The sequence below is a fragment of the Talpa occidentalis genome, unplaced genomic scaffold (assembly GCF_014898055.3).
Source record: "Talpa occidentalis isolate TD23 unplaced genomic scaffold, MPIMG_talOcc4v2.1 talOcc4.5, whole genome shotgun sequence".
NCBI lineage: Eukaryota > Metazoa > Chordata > Mammalia > Eulipotyphla > Talpidae > Talpa > Talpa occidentalis.
In genome coordinates this window covers 61,380,336-61,399,591 of record NW_023604861.1, presented here as the reverse complement: position 1 = coordinate 61,399,591, position 19,256 = coordinate 61,380,336, and positions in this window count along the sequence as shown.

Genomic DNA, 19,256 nt, shown 5'->3' with positions numbered 1-19,256 from the left:
GGGTAGAGAAGTAAAATAAGCTCTCTCACAGACTGTTAATGAAAATTTATACTAAAAAGTTTTATTATAAACTTTTGGCATTAGACTTTGTGATATATAAATAGTAATTCTATTCTTATGAATCTGGCTTAAGAAAATAACCATAAAACTGAAAATATTTTTACACAAAAATGCCAAATGCCATCATTTATAGTAATAGCCCAAAATGAAACATCCATGTCCAAAAATATGGAAATCAAAAATTGCAATAATTTTCTGGGATGCATTGACATGAAACCATTAAAAACTGTGTCAAATAAGGGGATTAGTAACACAGGGAAATACTTTGCAATAGAAAGTTAAACAAAAATATAAGTGTAAAGTACACATCAGATTTCAAAGACTTGATGTAAAAAAAAAGAAAGTAAAATATATAATTGATAACTTTATATTGATCACATGATATGATAATATTTTGGGTCTATTGGGTTAAATGAAATATATTTTAAAAGTTAATTTCACCTGTTTCTTTTTATTGTTTAATGTGACTACTAGAAGGTGTAAAACTGCATCTCTGATGGGACATTGGCTTGGGTGGTCTGGAGGACAGTGAATGGGACATGTACATATGGAGGAACAAAAATGTAACCCCCAAATTAAAATTAATTAAAAAATAAAGAAAAGAAAAAATAGTGTAAGTGGTTTGAATTGTATTTCTGTAGGGCAGTGCTATTCTAGAAACTGGTACAGATCAATGAAGACTATTATATTCCAGTGACACAGATTATTCACATAAAATAAACTAACCCCAACATAAAGATTCATTCAACAGATACTTCTATCTCTCTTAAAGGTTCTCTCTTTTCTAATATTTCTTTTTGGTCCTATAACCACTACAGTGAGGACTTCAAATAGATGTGAGTCTCTCTTAATCTCATTACTGGGACATTTAATGAAATCCACTCTCTTCCCCAGGAAGGAACTGGGTCCTGCTTCTAGGAGCTGAACCGAGGATGAATGAGAAGAGCAATAAAAAATATTTTTAAATACTATTAAAGGTGGCCTCTAAGTTTAAAAATACATGATTATATTGCCTATTTGTCTACTTCATTGTGTGTTAGTCCCATCTGGCATTTTATTCAAAGGATTCTCACAGCCAACACCACAAATCTCTTTCAGAGAATTCTTTCTATCTGTTCAGGTGATGTGAGATCACTAATGGGAGTCTCAGCCTGAAACTCAAGGGCTCCAGCTTGTAGAGAAGGGGTCTGGAGGACAGACCTGACCCAGGGACCCAGGTGCTGCTAAGTGATAGGGACTTGTCCCCAAACAGGACCATTTATACACTAAGAGGCAAGAACAATGAACTACTCAACAAATGCTTTTTAGCTGGGGTTTTCAATAAATGATCTGTTGTGCTGTTGTTTTTCTTGAAGAGAATTGTACAAGTCAGCAAAACACAGAAAATAAACCTCCTTGAGCCTGACAGACCAAATATGCCCTGATTAAGAGCACATCAATCCTACAAGCTGTCATCTACTAACCAGCAAGCAATTTCACTGTGCTCCTTTATTAAGGAGTGCACATTTCTGCATTTCATCTGTTCTAAGAATTGCTATTATTCATCAAAAGATGATCTGCAAGTTATTTTTGGAAACCATAAACTCGTTTCATTTATGATGATGGAAGAGTTATAACTAAGTGATGGGAACAACATTAAACTTCTCAAAACTCTGCCTTTGCTAAAAGACAACCTTGCCAGGTTCATTTGCCCTTCAGATTTCTCTAGAGCTGTATCTCTAACCAGATAAGCAAAGCATTCCCCTCTATCCAAATTGTCTATAGGTAGAAAGATCTCAGTTTTTCAGGAGCTCTACTGACCTTGACCCTCACTGCAATGGACTTGGTTTAGCCTCCTGCTATTTGTATTGCATCCTCCTTTCCTCTGACCAGCTTTGTAGTTTTGCCCCAGATCACAACAATAATAGTTCTCTGAAGCAAGTCCCCAAGTTCTCTGTCATAATGCCTCTTTCACACCTTTCCTGGCAACACTTCTATCTTTGGTGTCAATTACTGCTCTGCTCTTGCCTCATCTTAGCCAAAGCTATGCAGTGAGAGTCATGGGGAGTGGAGGGTGGAGGAGGAGATAGTGGAGTTTGCAGGTGTTGGGATTCAAAAAAAAAAATTCTGTTTTTCCATGACCGAGAAATGATTGAAAGGGCAACTCTATCTGTTATTAAAATACTAACCCTTCAATGTCAGTGTAATTGGAAATTTCATTTCATTATAGCAGCAGCTCAGGAAATTCTACTACTGTCAACTGAAAAGTAGCTTAGAGAGAAACAGGATCAACTAGATCTTCCCTGGCCAATAGGAAATTTCCTCAGAATGATCTTTTTACTGGGAAGACTTCAGTGTAACAAAGGTTGTTGTTTTTTTTTTTTAATTCCTCCAGTTGTAAGGACTGTTGATGCTATTCACGGGGATATGTGGTTACAGTAACGCAGTCCTGTTGGAGAGTATAGAGCAAGCAACACTTCTTGCTTAGTGAACTTCTCCCCCTGAGCCCCTGTGTCGAACCTTAAAACCAGAGTGACTCCCTGAGGAGTTTGACCTGCTTTAAATTTAGAGAAAACTTTTCTCAGTTCCTTTGGCAACAAAAAGCAGTAAGTTGCTGTTTCATTCCCCTGAGAAATTAGACTACAAAAATGTTAAAAATTAGTAGATCTTATAAAGGAAACACAGCAGAACTATGCATTAATCTTGCAACCTTTGTGTGACCTTAAGATGATTTCAAATTAAAAATATTTAATTCCCTGGGTGATTCTGATAAAAGCACACCAATGACTGGCATTTGGAGATCACAGAAATAATAGTGTGAATGTGACCTTAAGAAAGCTAATGGAATGCTGTCTCATCTTCTGTTCTGTTATTTTTATAATATCCCTTGAATGAATCATCAATGTACTATCTGGAGTTACCATCCAGGTAAATAACCAGGTGGAAATGATCACAGTATTAAATTAGGAGAAGAAAATGACATGCATTTATACTTAAGCTTCTGCATAAACTTTTCATGCAATCAATTACTTGTCTCAACACCTTCAGACTTCTCTAAGATAATTGCATGTGCAGTGATGATATGCTTCTGTGCTTATTCATTATGATCATGACATTAATGATTATAAAAAAGAAACCTCAAAATTCCACATATACTTGGATCTTTTTGCTTCATTCTTCCTTTTCATTCTTACTAATGATAAGACACTAAAACAAAAGACCTTGGGAGAACATACCTAATTGAAGCTTAATAAGATTCCCATTTTAATAACTGTATTTTTGAATACTTACTATGTGCCAGAGGCTTTATCAACTACTTTCACACTATATCAGGAAGAGAAATTTAGTGACTTATAATAATGAGGGCTTAAGACTTGCTCACACTTCAGGTTTATTGCAGCTCAGCAAAATGATTCTGCTTATAGTAGTTATAGAGGGAAAAAAATAATAAAGCAGTCACCATTTCCAATATCGAATCACATTGCTAGGGCCAAGGGGTCTCTAGCAGGACTTGCACCAGTCACAAAATGATACCCGTAGTTCCTGTTCACCAGTCACTGGCTAATTAAGCACATGAGAAGTTCATCATCTAGCACAGAAATGCCAATCAAAACAACATTGAGATATCACCTCATACCTGTGAGAGCAGCTATTAACCAAGACAAGAAATAAGGTTGGAGAGGACATGAAAAGAGTGTTCACATCTGTTGATGGGATTGCAATTTGTAAATTGGTGCTGTAACAGGGTGGTCCCCAAGAAAAGGGAGGTTCCAGTTTCCCTGGCCCACACAAGAGAGGGTGGAGCTGAGCAGCAGGAGGAGAAGCTGGACAGGAGACAGGGAGAAGGAAGAGGATGGGGAGCAAGAAGGAGACCTGAGGAAGCACAAGTTGCAAAGAGAGGTGTGAAAATCTGCACTTGCTTCTTGGTCCTGGACTGGTTAAAACAGGTGTGGGTGAGACCCGTGGGGAGGTTAACAATGGAAGCATTTTTTTTTTTTTTTTAAGGTGATACTAAACTTTTATTTTTTAAAAACTTCTAACATTCTAAATTTATTCATTTGTTTTTTTTTTTTTTTTAAATATTAAATTTTATTTTTATATTCCCCCATACAATAGCAAACGCCCCATTCTGACCCCAATCCTTCCCCTCCCGCCCCCCACCCCCCAAAAAGTGTCTCTGGTTCATAGTTTTTTGTTGATTTTGATTTTCACTTTCTTATATTCATTTTCCTGGTCCCTTATTTAAGTTTTCTAGATTCCTGCTATGAGTGAGACCATCCGGTATTTTTCTTTTTCTTTTTGGCTTATTTCGCTGAGCATGATCCCTTCCAGTGCCATCCATGTTGCTACAAATTGCATGTGTTTATCTTTTTTGAATGCTGAGTAATATTCCATGGTATATATGTACCACATCTTCTTGATCCAGTCATCTATTTTTGGGCATTTGGGTTGTTTCCAAAGCTTAGCTATTGTAAACAGTGCTGCTATAAACATAGGAGTGCAGGTGCTCTTTGGAATTGATGTTTCTGTGTCCTTTGGGTAAATACCTAGGAGTGGAATTGCTGGATCATATGGAAGCTCTATGTTTAGTAGGTCCAGAAATCTCCACACAGCTCTCCATAGTGGTTGGACCAATTTGCACTCCCACCAACAGTGCACAAGAGTTCCTTTTCTCCACATCCTCGCCAACATTTGTTGTTGCTAGTTTTTTTAATATGTGCCATTCTCACTGGTGTGAGATGGTATCTCATGGTAGTTTTGATTTGCATTTCCCTGATGACAAGTGATGTTGAACATTTTTTCATATGTCTGTTGGCCATTTGCATTTCCTCTTCAGAGAAGTTTCTTTTTAGCTCTTCTGCCCATTTTTTGACTGGATTATTTTCTTTGTTGTTGTTGAGTCTCATCAGCTCTTTGCAGATTTTTGTGATCAGTCCTTTATCATTAGTGTTGGGTGCAAAAATGTTCTCCCAGTTGGTGGGGTTTCTCTTTGTTTTGTTATTGTCTCTTTTGCTGTGCAGAAGCTCTTTAATTTGATGTAGTCCCAGCTGTTTATCTTTCTCTTCACTATCACTGCTTTGGGTGATGTGTCTGTAAAGATGTCTTTGATGTGCAAATCCCGTAGTGTTTCGCCTATATTTCCTTCTATGTATTTTATGGTTTCAGGTCTTATGTCTAGTTCTTTAATCCATTTTGAGTTGATTTTTGTGTATGGTGTGAGGTAGTGGTCAAGCTTCATTCTTTTGCATGTAGCGACCCAGTTTTCCCAGCACCATTTATTGAACAAACTTTCTTTGCTCCAATGCATAGTCTTTGCTCCTTTGTCAAAGATTAGTTGACCATAAATCTGTGGGTTTATTTCTGGATTTTCTATTCGATTCCATTGGTCTGTATGTCTGTTCTTGTTCCAATACCATGCAGTTTTGATGATTATGGCTTTGTAGTATAGTTTGAAGTCTGGGAGTGTGATGCCTCCATTTCCTTCTTTTTTTTTCAGTAGAGCTTTGGCTATTCGGGGTTTTTGGTGATTCCATATGAATTTCATCAATAATTGTTCTATTTCTTTGAAGAATGCCATTGAGATTTTGATTGGAATAGCATTGAATCTGTATATTGCTTTTGGTAGGATGGCCATTTTAATAATGTTTATTCTTCCAATCCATGAGCAGGGGATGTCTTTCCATTTCTTTGTGTCTTCTTCTATTTCTTTTAACAGTGTTTTATAGTTTTCTTTGTATAGGTCCTTTACCTCTTTTGTTAGATTTATTCCCAAATATTTGATTTTTTTTGTTTCGATAATAAAAGGGGTGTTTTTTTTGATTTCTTCTTCTTCAGATTTATTGTTTGTGTATAGGAAGGCTACTGACTTTTGCGTGTTGATTTTGTATCCTGCCACTTTACTGAATTGATTGATGAGTTGAATTAGTTTTTCTGTGGAGATTTTGGGGTTCTCTATGTATATTATCATATCATCTGCAAATAGTGATAGTTTGACTTCTTCTTTTCCTATTTGGATGCCTTGGATGTCTTTCTCTTGTCTTATTGCTCTGGCTAGGACTTCCAGTATTATATTGAAAAGCAGTGGTGAGAGTGGACATCCTTGTCTTGTTCCAGATCTTAATGGAATTGCTTTCAGCTTTTCACCATTGAGAATGATACTGGCTGTTGGCTTGTCATAGATGGCCTTTATGATGTTGAGGTATGTTCCTTGTATCCCAAGAATTTCAAGGGCTTTTATCATGAATGGGTGTTGCACTTTGTCGAAAGCTTTCTCAGCATCTATTGATATTATCATATGGTTTTTATATTTCTTTTTGTTGATGTGTTGGATAACGTTGATTGATTTTCGGATGTTAAACCATCCTTGTGCCCCTGGAATGAATCCAACTTGGTCGTGGTGAATTATCTTATGGATACATTGTTGGATTCTGATAGCTAAAATTTTATTGAGGATTTTTGCATCAGTGTTCATTAGGGAGATTGGCCTATAGTTTTCCTTTTTTGTGTTGTCCTTATTCGGTTTTGGTATTAGTGTAATATTGGCTTCATAGAACGTGTTTGGTATTGTCCCTTCCTTCTCAATTTTTTGGAAGAGTTTGTGAAGGATAGGCACTAATTCGTCTCTGAATGTTTGGTAGAATTCATTTGTAAATCCATCAGGTCCTGGGCTTTTGTTTTTGGGGAGGTTTTTGATTACCATTTCAATTTCGCTAATTGTAATTGGTCTGTTTAGGTGTTCTATTTCTTCTTTATCTAGCTTTGGGTGATTGTAGAGTTGTAGGAATTTGTCCATCTCCTCTAGATTGTTGAACTTGTTTCCATATAACTGTTCATAGTAGTTACTGATTATTCTTTTGATTTCTGCTGTGTCCGTTGTGATTTCTCCTCTTTCATTTATGATTCTGTGTATTTGTGCTTTCTCCCTTTTTTCCTTTGTGAGCCTGGCTAGGGGTTTGTCTATTTTATTTATTTTTTCAAAGAACCAGCTCTTGGTTTCATTGATCTTTTGGATTGTTTTTTTAGTTTCAATTTCATTTATTTCTGCTTTGGTTTTTATTATTTCTTTTCTTCTACTGGTTCTGGGGTTTTTTTGTTGTTCTTTTTCTAGATCTTTGAGCTTCGAGATTAGGTTGTTTCTTTGAGTTCTTTCTTGTTTTTTGATGTGAGCTTCTATTGCTATATATTTTCCTCTTATTACTGCTTTTGCTGCATCCCATACATTTAGGATATTGGTGTCCTCCTTGTCATTCAATTCAAAGAATTTTTTAATTTCTTCTTTGATCTCCTCGTTAGTCCAGTGGTCTTCCAGTAGTGTGGCTTTTAATCTCCATGAGGTAGGATAGTTCCTTGCCTTCTTTTTATGATTTATTTCTAGTTTGATGCCTTCGTGGTCAGAAAAGATGGTTGGTATGATTTCAATCTTGGTGTATCTGTTGATGTTTGTCTTGTGCCCCAGTATGTGATCGATCCTGGAGAATGATCCGTGTGCGCTTGAGAAAAATGTGTACTCCGTTTTTTTTGGGTTTAGTGTTCTATAGATGTCTGTTAAGCCCAAATGCTCTAGGTCCTTATTTAGAGCTTTAGTTTCTTTACTTATTTTTTGTCTTGTTGATCTATCCATTGTTGATAGTGGTGTGTTGAAGTCTCCCACTACATATGTGTTTTCTCTGATGTCTGTTTTCAGAGAGGACAACAGTTGTCTGATATATTTTGGTGCTCTTTCGTTTGGTGAGTATATGTTAATGAGTGTTATTTCTTCTTGAAGTATTGTCCCCTTAATCATAATGTAGTGACCATTGGGGTCTCTTTTTATTTTTTTGAGTTTGAAGTCTGTTTTATCTGATATAAGTATAGCTGTTCCTGCTTTCTTTTTTGGCCCATTTGCTTGTAGGATTGTTTTCCATCCTTTGACTTTGAGCCTATTTTTATCTTTTGTAGCTAAATGTGTTTCCTGGAGACAGCAAAAGGTTGGGTTTTGTTTCTTAATCCAGGCTGCAACTCTGTGTCTTTTTATTGAAGAGTTTAGTCCATTTACATTTAGAGTTAATATTGATATGTTAGCATCTGTATTTGCCATTATGTTTGTCTTTCCTTTGATTTTATTTATTTATTCTTTTAATAACTTTTTGTTTTTTTTTTGGTCTTCTTTCGTTGTTATTCGTCCCTCTGAGGTTCTGGCTTTAGGATTCCTTGTAGTATTTTTTGGAGTGGGGGTTTAGTCGCAATGAAATTCCGGAGTTTCTCTTTGTCTGGGAAGGTCCATATTCTTTCTTCATGGAGGAAAGAGAGCTTTGCGGGATAGAGTATTCTTGGTTGGCATCTGTTTTCTTGGAGTCTGTTGACTATGTCCCTCCACTCTCTCCTTGCCCATAGTGTTTCTTCAGAGAAGTCTGATGTCAGCCTGATTGGTTTTCCTTTGAATGTTATCTGTTTCTTCCCTCTTGTCAGCTTCATTATTTTTTCCTTGTCCTGGATTCTTGGGAGCTTTACTATTATGTGTCTTGCTGTATTTTTCCTTTCGTCGTGGAAGTTTGGTGTTCTTCTTGCTTCTTGTATATCAATTTTCAGCTCCTTCTTCTCATTTGGGAAGTTCTCTTCAATTATATCCATGAATATTTTCTCTGTTCCTACTTCTCTCTCCTCTCCTTCTGGTATTCCTATAACTCTTATATTTCCTTTCCTCATGGAGTCAGATAGTTCCCGAAGTCTTTCTTCATTCTTTTTCCTTCGTACTTCTCTTTCCTTTTCTGTTTTGGTTCTTTTTATTTCTGTGTCTTCAAGATTACTTATTCGTTCTTCCATTTCATCTATTCTGCTTTCATTGCTTTTCCCAGAGTTCTTTAGTTCCTCCATTAATTCTTTGATCTCCTGCATTTCTCTTACTTCCCTCTTTAGGGACTCAATTTCCTTCTTCTGATCTATCACTTTTTTAATCATGGCAATTTTAAATTCTCTTTCTGGAAGGCTCAGAAGTTCTTCCAAGTTGCTGTCGTTGCAATCTGGGGAGTGGTTTTCTTTTTGTGGTGTGCTTCTTTCCTGAGGAGTTGTTAGGTTGCGTGTGGTTCTTCTACTCCCTACTGTCTGTTTTCTAATTTGTCGTATGCGTTGGGACACTGTGTTGCTCGGACTGACTGACATCTTGGGTGAACTTCTCCGCTCCCCTCTGGCTCTTCCAGGAGCCATCTCTGTCTTCTGGGGGAGCTTTCTGCTGGTTTTAGGCAGTTTTTACTGAAGAAATGTCCCTGTTCTCAAATGGCGAAGCGGGATGCAGTCCCTGCGCCTCCGGTTTCAGGCACACTCTTCTGCGCACCCGGTCTGCCCCGGACGTGGGTGCCTGCTCCCTCTGTGGGCTCAGACTGCTGGTCGGAAGGGGCCTGGCGTGGAATAACTTCCCGGCTGGCCACTGGGTCCTCCAGAAACCTTCTGCCCTTTTCAAGCAGTCTTAAGAAATGTCCTGTTTTATAGGGTGTTAGTGACTTTTTTTTTTCCTGGTCGCTAGGTGGCGCCAGAGATCTCTCCTATTGTCCTTGGGGGGCTGTTTTTCGCCTCCCCCCACCCCGTGGGACAGCGAACAGAGCGGGAATGGTAGGGTACACCTCAACAGCTTTGGGGTGCTATGTCTGCCTTGTGCCCCACCGTCGTGGAGAAACCACGCCCCGAATTTTCGTGCCCCGGGTCTCAGTTCAAAGCCCTCAGTTCCAGGACTCGGGCTGTAGCCCAGTTCAGTGGCGCGGGAATGGCGCCTTTTGCACAGCTCCCGTGCCTGGGCGCCTGGTTCCTGCTCACTCAGGGAGGGACCTTCACCTCAGTGAGGACCTCCGTGCGTCTCCCCGCAAGCCTAGGTCGTCTCCCCGCAAGCCTAGGTCGCAGGCGCGGGGACCTGGGCAGCTGCGATCCAGGTGTGCACTTACTTTTCAAGTGCACGCTGAATGCGCCGCTTTCCCGCGCAGGCTTACTGGCAGCCCGGGCTGTGTGCACGTCTCCCGGGGTCTTTGTTCTTCTCTAATGGCTCCCGGAGCAGTTCGCTCACCGCCGCGGCGGATCCTGCAGGGTTCGCCTCAGCTCCCGTTCACGGGGTGTGGTGGCTGCAATAGTTCCTTTCCACTCACAGTCCCGCTTGCTGCGTCGTTTGTTCTTGTGGGCCGTTTTGGTTTGTTGTTTCCTCCTCTCTGCGGGGTCGGAGAGTGCCGCCTCTGTCAACAATGGAAGCATTTATCTTTATTTTTATTTTACTCTCTTCCTTCCAGACTTGCCTTGCTGCTTCTCACCCTTTTCTATGGGTCCCCACCTGAAGGTGCTTCAGATTTGGGGCAGGATTTCAGGCTTCAGTGGCCCTGCTTTGGGCCAACCCTGTTTGAGCATTTACCCACGAGGGGATGGGTAACTTTGGGTACTTGATATGGAAGCCATATTCTTTGTCTTTTCTTTGTTGCACACTAATTGTATTAAAGTTCCTTTCTATTAAAGGTCTTATGCACTAGAGTATGTTTTATCTTGATACAGCAGATGGCAGAACCTTTTTAGAGGGGGCAGGTTTGGGGGTTCTGGGGTGCTCCTCACCCTGCCCTGTAACAGTGAAGCCAATATGGAAATCAGCATGGAGACTTCTTTTTTTAAAGTGTTAAAAATAGAAATTCCACATCATCCAGTGACCCCCACATATGGTCATTTATCAAAAAACAAAAACACTAATTTGAAGAGATATATGCAGCCCCATGTTTATTACAGGACTACACAATAGCCAAGAACTGGAAATGACCTAGGTGTTCATCAACTGTTTAATGGATGAAGAAGATGTAGTACATATACACAATGGAATTCTTCATATAAAGAAACTTTTTAAAAAGATGAAATCCTACCATGTACAACAACATGGACTGATACAGAGGTAATTACACTTAGTGAAATAAGCCAGACATAGAAAGACAAACATCATATGATGTCACTTACATGTGATATATGGAGAAAAGAAACAAAAATTTGATTTATTTTGAATTAAATTAAAAAATAAACTGTGGACTACATAAATAAATTCATTGGCATGAGTAAGTTGCAAGGCCTCACCTAGCCATCAGGAGTTAGGAGGCCATGCTACATGGACCTGGGAGGATTTCCTCCACCAATGCTAATAACTACAACACATGCATTATAACACCTCTCCTTTGCCCTACCCAAGGGCACAATAAAGTAGTGACTTTCATTGTCTTCATGTTACTGATGATAAACCAAGAGTTACAGATATTTAGGTAATTGTACACAGTTACACAGAAAAGGAGGCAAGATTTGAACCCAGATCTGTGTGGTTACATATCTATGATCACAGTCACTAAGACTTGCTACTTACTTGTTCAGTTTTAGTGAGGAGTTAAATGTACAATTTTAAGAGATTTTTCTTAGAAGTGACATGACATTGGAGGGGCAGTATTACCTGTGAGAGAAAGGTCTCTTACTCTGGTTGCCTAGAGTAGTCTAAGTCATTTCCACCCTTCCATGAAAACAACACTTTGCTTCAGCTTCTTAGATACCTACTACCTTTCCCAGTTCACATCCACTGTCAGCATTTTTCTCTTCATCTGCAAGGTCTATTTGCCTCAACTATACTCTCAGTCAAAAACATGAGCCCTGACTTCACTAATTACTGGCACACTGGCTTTCAGGTGAATGAGTGCAACTGAACTGGGTAGGATTTCTCTGTGCACAGAACCTATTTCCAATTTAGAATTTTATAATCCAGGCTTTAGCAGACTGTGTATAATCTGTATAATCTTGCCAAAGCACACTGTTTTCATGTTTTTCAGCACTGGGCCAGTGAGCCACTCTACATAAGAGTGACTAAAGATAAAATCAGTGGGGTGAAGAAATATACTTTGCCCAACCAACTTGTATGACTGCAAAGGCATAGGAAAAGGTGTCCAGGGGTGCATATTTCTACAAAAGAATATAGTAAAGAATCAGGAACAACATTCAAACTTCAATCCCACAGTAACAGGAGATGAAGTTGCTGATGGATAAATTCTTTGCCCTTTCTTCCTCCCTCTTCTTCACCCCAAGAATTGTTCCTAGGCAAGGTGATCCCTTTGGAATCTCTAGTAGAGCCATTACAGGTAAAAAAAATAATAATAATCAGCTTCAGGGCCTTCCTAGTGGCACAAGGGTTAAGACGCAGGACTTTGAAGCTATCCGCAGCCACTGCAGCATGAGTTCAATCCCCAGCCAAGGAGGTGACCCACATGGCACAGCAGACCTCTCCTGACTTGCCTGCTGCTCCCCTCAGCAGTGTATTTCAGTCAATCCTCCTGTTCTGTCCCCCACTCTGTCTCTGGTGAATCCTCGCACCTCCACACCTCTGGCTTGTACCCAGTTCTTATAAGCATAAATAAGTAAATCTCTCCAAAAAAAAAAAAAAAAAAAACCAATCAACTTCTTGAAGGACCAATACAATAGCACAGTAACACCACACCTTGTATTAGTAATAAAACAACTTTAGCTTGTAAGATATTCCTCAGTCTCACTTTTCTAGGGAACTGCAGTAAAGAGAATAGGTTTATAAGATATACATTCCCAAGGTGTTTTCCATAATGGTGAGATATATCTATATTGATTTATATCTAGACAGACAGACAGACAGAGAATACAATTTTTTCATTGACACAAAAATGCAGACCTATGACTTAGTCACCATCATACTTAACTTTACACCAAACCTATGTTAAAGTCAAGATTTTTAAATGTGATCACAGGAGAAAGCTTTCAAGTCTCCCCTGTGCCCGGAACCCTCTTTTTCCTCTTCATATGCTACTGTCCTACTTGCAGAAATGTATCTGTCCTCTCAGGCTCTGAGCTCACTACCTCCTCCAACTCTGAAATCTTTCTTGACTCTTTATCTTCCTACTTGTCATGTTTTTTGTTTTTCATAGACTTTATTAGAAGTGAAGGTAAATTCAATTATTTTAACATATGTATTTATTATATTAAATCCAAGCAACATTGATGATTAAAAATGCTATTTTATGAAATACTGTTTGATTAAATCCTACCTACAGAAAATAAAGACTTTCTCAAGAAAGAGAGGAAATGAAACCATCAATAGCTTTTCAGAGTTGATAGTTGCTGCTTCAAGTGATTTTACCCAAAGACTGAAATACTTTCATAAAAGCTGGAAGACAGTAATAAAGAGCTTTCTGAGATAATAGGGAGGAGGAGAGAGAAGGGGTAAAAAGGGTATAAAAATCAATTATAAAAACTTTGTTTCCAAATCTACGAATGTCAAAAAATAATCATTATTTCTTACTTCCTTCCAAATAAGATAAGAACATTGGCTGTCTCAGATCTCCTGAACTCACTTTGACCTCCACGTTGTTGATATCCTTTAGACTGTTTTTGTCATCTCTAGAGATGGAGTTGAGGGATGGAGCCAGCATCCATGCTAGATCATGACCTTGTCCGGAAAGAAAGTTCTCCCATAGAAAGTAGAGCCACTCATTATCTGGTACTCATTTATTTGGGGTGTTTCTCCCGTCAGGGAGGGACTCTGATCTTACCTAAAGCACCTGTCCCGAGACAGACAGTTAAGACATGTTTCAGAGCAGGCTGAATAGCACAACTTAGTGCTATAATTTTAAATGATTAAAAATGTTCTTTTTATATATTTTAAGTAATATTGCATTGTAACATTATGTAAGTTTCAGGTATTCATTGCTGAGTATCAACATATGTATACACTACATTAAGTTCAAGCTAAAAGTCCAAATCTATCTTCACTGTTCTCCCCTTTCTTACAATGCACCCACCCTTCATCCCCTTTCCTTCTTGTAACCACTAAATGGTGTTACAGTGTAACAGTTTATCTTTGCTTATTTGCCCTATATACTAGAATTGAGTGAGATCATATGATGTTTGTTTTTCTCTGACTTATTTCATTAATTTCTTATTATTTCATTAATTGTAATTCTCTTTAGGTCCACCCATGTTGTTGCAAATGGCAGAATTTTGTTTTATTTATAGCAGAATGTGTTCCACAGTGTATATGCACCACATCTTTATTCATTTATCAAGTTATCAGCACTTAGATTGTCTCCAATTCTTGGCTATTCTAAACTATGCTACAATAATCATAGGGCTCCATATACTCCCTTGGATTGTGATTTTGTATTTTTCAGGTAAATAACCATATGTGGAGTAACTGGACTTATGGGATTTCTATTTTTTGTTTCTATATTTTTATTTTTAATAATCTCCATAATGTCCTCCATAAAGGCTGCACCAATTTACACCCCCAACAATAAAGTATAAGGGTTATCTTCTCTTCAGATACTCTCCTACATGTGTTCTTTCTTATCTTTTAGATAATAGCCATTCTCATATGTGTAAGGTGATGTATCATTGTTTCAGTTTGGATTTTTATAATAATAAGGGATAGGAAACAACTTCTCATATACCTACTGGAATATCTATGTTTTCTTTAAAAAAAAATGTGTATTCAGATTCTCTGTTCATTTTTAAATCAGGTTGCTTCTTCAGAGTTGAGATTAATGAGTTCTTTGCATATTTTGGATGTTAACCATTCTTGGACATATGATATGTAAATATCTTCTCCCATGCAGTAGGATTAGTTTTGTTACAAGTTTCTTTAGATAAGGAGAAGCTTTTAAGTTTGATGTGGTCCCTTTGTTTGTTGAAGTGAGCTCCCAAACATCACAAAGTCTGATGTCAAGGAGTCTATCACCTATATTTTCATCTATGTATTTTTATGGTTTCAGCTCTTACATGCCAGTTATATTAATTCATTTTGAATTACTTTTTATGGCATTAAATAGCAGTCTAGTTTCATTCTCCATATGACTGTTCAGTTTAACCAGCACCATAAATTAAAGATACTTTCTTTGTTCCGTTGTAACTTTTTATTCCTTTTTCATATAGGAGTTGTCCATAAGAGTGTGGTTTTATTTATCGGCTCTCAGTTCTGTTCTATTGATCAACATTTTTTATTTGAATGTCATTTCTTTCTCTCTTGGCCTGAGAAGCCTAATGAAAACCTGATGGGAGCACCTTTATAAGTTATCTGCCTCTTGTCAATAATCTTTCTTTGTCTTGAGCTCATGAGTTTCTCTAATATGTGTCTTAAGCATAAGACTAATTGCACTTAGCTAATGAGAAGTTCTGATAGCTTCACGAATGTGTATATTTAGATCCTTCCCCATGTTTGTGAATGTTCTATTATTCTTCTTTGAATAATTTCCTTCATTTGCATTCATGGCTTTCTCTAGAGCTAATGATTGCATTTTCTTTTTTAGTTCTTTACATCCTAAATCTCTGTCATTTTCTTATTTAAGACTTAAATTTCTATATTCTTGTTATTAATTTTTTTTTTTATTTCTGTGCTCATTCATTGGTTTCTCTGAGTTTTGTTTTGTCTCTTATAGTTTCTCTGTGCCTTCTTGTATCACTTTGTGACTTGCCTTTCTGATTTTTTTTCTGTATGTGTTTCTTTAATATAGAAATTCGTACTCTAACTGCTAAGGAGATAAAATTATCCATGTCTTTACAATTTGATCAAAGAATCAGTTGCTTATATATGCAGGTCTATTTCTGGGCTCTCTATTCAATTTTTTTCATCTGTGTCTATTTTTTTAGGCCAATATCATTTCATTACCTTTATACGTAGTCCTAAAATTATATAATGTTATCCCCTAACTTTTTTCTTCTTTTTCACAGTTCTTGTGTTTCTTTTAGAAACCTTGCATACCCACTGAATTTTAAAATCAGCTTATCAATTTCTAAAACAAAATGCTTATACTTGTTAGGAATTGTATTGAATCCGTAGAAACATTTAAAGGAAACTGATACCAATACACCATAACTGTGGTATATATCTCCATTTATTTAGACATTTTAATTTTTTTGAAGATTTATTTATTTATGCATACAAGAGCTGGGGTACAGGCCAGCGATGCGGGGTGGGGGAGGGGCAGTGAGAGGATCCACCAGAGACAGCGTGAGGAAAAGAACAGGCAGACTGACTGAAATACACTGCTGAGGGGAGCAGCAGATGAGATAGGAGAGGTCTCTTTGCCATGTGGGTATCTCTCTGGCCGGCCGGGGATAGAACTCATGCTGCAGAGGCTGCGGATTGCTTCATAACGTGGTGCTTAACCTCTGCACCACCAGGGAGATCCTAGGCATTTTAATTTTTTTCAGAAACTTTTTGTAGTTTGTTTTTGTACAATGTTGTACATATTTTCTCTTGCTTATCTCTAAATGATAGAAAGTGATTGTAGGGCCTCCCCGGTAGCGCAGCGGTTCAGCGCTGGGTTGCCAAGCTACCCGCGGCCTCTGCAGCGCGGGTTCGATCCCCAGCTGCGTCCCCGGCCACCGGAGGAGGGTCCCACATGGCGCGCAGACCTCTCCTGCCGCCCGCTGCTCCCCTCAGCAGTGCACTTCGGTCCTTCTGCCTGCTCTGTTCCCCGCTCTGGCTCTGGTGAATTCTCTCACCCTCCTGCGCTTCTGACTGTACCCAGTGCACATATAAATAAACAAACAAACAAACAAATAAATAAATAAATAAAAATACATGCCTCTTTAAAAAAAAAAGAAAAAAGAAAGTGATTGTAAATGGTTTGTTTAATGTACTCATTTGTCCTAAAAGCTTTTTCATTGATTCCATCAGATGATCATGTTACATGCAAAAAAAAAATTATTTTTGGCCTCCCTTTCTTATCTAGACACTTTTTACTTACTTTCTCACCTCATTTCAATGAATGTACACTCTTGAATAGTCATGGAGTGAGTCTCTTCACCTTCTTTTCAATATTAGGAGAGAGCATTCAGATTTTCATAGTTAAATGTATTGTGGGCTACAAATTTTTCCTAGTCTTTATCAAATTAAGGACATTTCTATTCCTAGTTTGCTAAGAGTTTTTGTCACAAATGAATTTGGGGTTTTTCAAATGCTTTACTATGTCCATTAGGATGATCATATAGGTTTCCTTTTTATTGTATTAATACCAAGTATGTTGGTTGATTTTTTAATGTTATAACAACCCTGCATTCATAGGACAAGCTACATATACTCATGATATTTTATTGTATTTCACATATTGTTGGGCTTAATTTTCTAAAATTTTGTAGAATTTATACATCTATTATCATCAGCAATGTGAGTTTGTAGTTTCTTTCTCTTATGTTTCTTGCACCTTGATAGCAGGATAATGCAGGTGTCTAAATAGTCTTAGTGGGGCCTCCCCAGTGGCACAGCAGGTTGAGCGCAGTGCTGTAAAGCTGTCCACAGCCTCTGCAGTGCGGGTTCAATTCCCAGCCAGCCAGGGAGATTCCCACATGGTGCAGCAGACCTCTCCTGTTTTGCCAGCTGCTCCCCTCAGCAGTGCTTTTGGTCCATCTGCCTGTTCTGCTCCCAGCTCTGTCTCTGGCGAATCCTCTCACCCTCCCACACCTCTGACTTATACCCCAGCTCTTGTATAAATAAATAAATCTTTTTAAAACATTAAAAATTAAAAAATAAAATAAAATAAAATAGTCTGAGTGGCATTCATTCTTGTTTAATTGCTTTGGCATAAGGTAGCCCAAGTCAGTTTCCAGTGGTGCCTCAGCTGGTATTCTGGCATACTAGATGGTTAGGTGGCTGATATCATCCATTAAGGGTTTTTTAATATTTTTTAAGACTATTTATTTATTTATTTATACAAGAACCAGGGCACAGTCCAGCTGTGCAGGAGGGTGAGAGGATTCACCCAGAGACAGAGCGGGGAACAGAACAGGCAGACTGACTGAAATACACTGCTGAGGGAAGCAGCGGGCACAATAGGAGAGGTCTACCATGCCACGTGGGTATCTCGCTGGCTGGCTGGGCTCAAACCCGCACTGCACAGGCTGTGGACAGCTTCACAGTGCTGTGCTCAACTTCCTGCACCACCAGGGAAGCCCAAACCATTAGGTTTTCAAAGAATCAGTAGTCAGAGAAAACCTAAAAAAAAGAAAGTTATAAAACTAATACATTGTAATGCCTTCTGAATCATAATGCCTTTCTTCAGAGGAAAATAATGCCTACCTGCCTCACTTAATAGAGCTGTTGAGAAGATCACATGTGTATTGCATAGTTGTCCCATTGATATCATAACTATATTCTCTTCCTTCATATAAATTTCTATATCATTTATGGGCATATATTGGCCTAATCACAACTCCCTTTATCTCATCTGCCTCAATTAAATCAATCATCAAGATCTAGTTAATCTATTTCAAATATTGCTCTCAAATCTAGGCTCTTCCTTCCGTCTTTGTTATCAGTGAGTCAGTTCAGTTTATCATCATGTACTATCTCACTTAGATTGTTATAGGTGTGTTATGTGATCATCTTCTCTCTAGCTTGCCACCTGTCCTTCCTTACAAGTCAGATCATGCCACCCTCTTGCTTCAATATTTTTACTGTTGTTGCCTCAAAATTCATGCTGTTAGAAGTCTTAGAAGATGTCAAATTCATAATCAAATGATGTTCCAACAAGCACTTCCACAATGTATCAGTATTAAAACTGGATTGTTTGCTTTGTCAAGTATGTTTTCTTAAACCTCCTATGCATACTACCTCTGTCTACTCCTCATTAGTCATAAATTACACAACTCTTTTCAGTTTTGTTGCCTCATCACTTCTTTTCCGTCAACTTCATCCTGTTCTTTCCCTAGCCACTCTGATTTTGCACAAAAAGCATGATATTCTATGTTTACCTTTATACTGTATCAAATTATACATCCCAGCCACATATTGATGTCATTGAACCCATCTTATAATTTCTTTCTTTGGGAGAAAAGATATCTATATCTATTATCTGTTTGTATTCTCCTTTCCTGGGTTTCATTGCATTTACCTCAAAATAGGCATTTCTCTGACAAGTAGGAAGCTGAACCAACTACCCCTAATTAACTAAACCATGTGATAGTTTTTAAAGTTAATTCTAGGTTGTTAAGTTATTTTTACACTCAGGTAGCTCTTTACATCTAAACAGCTTCTAAATAAAAGAAACACAATATGATAAACAAGTTATTTGGGAACAGAAATTAACGTTCCAGTATTGTACTTCTAATACCTAATTTTCTTTGATAAATACCTTAGTCATAGAAATCATAGAAAAGCAGAAACTGCCTATTATGTTGTGAAGTATGAAAGGTACTTGATCAAGAAGGAAAAATTCCTATTAAGAGATATT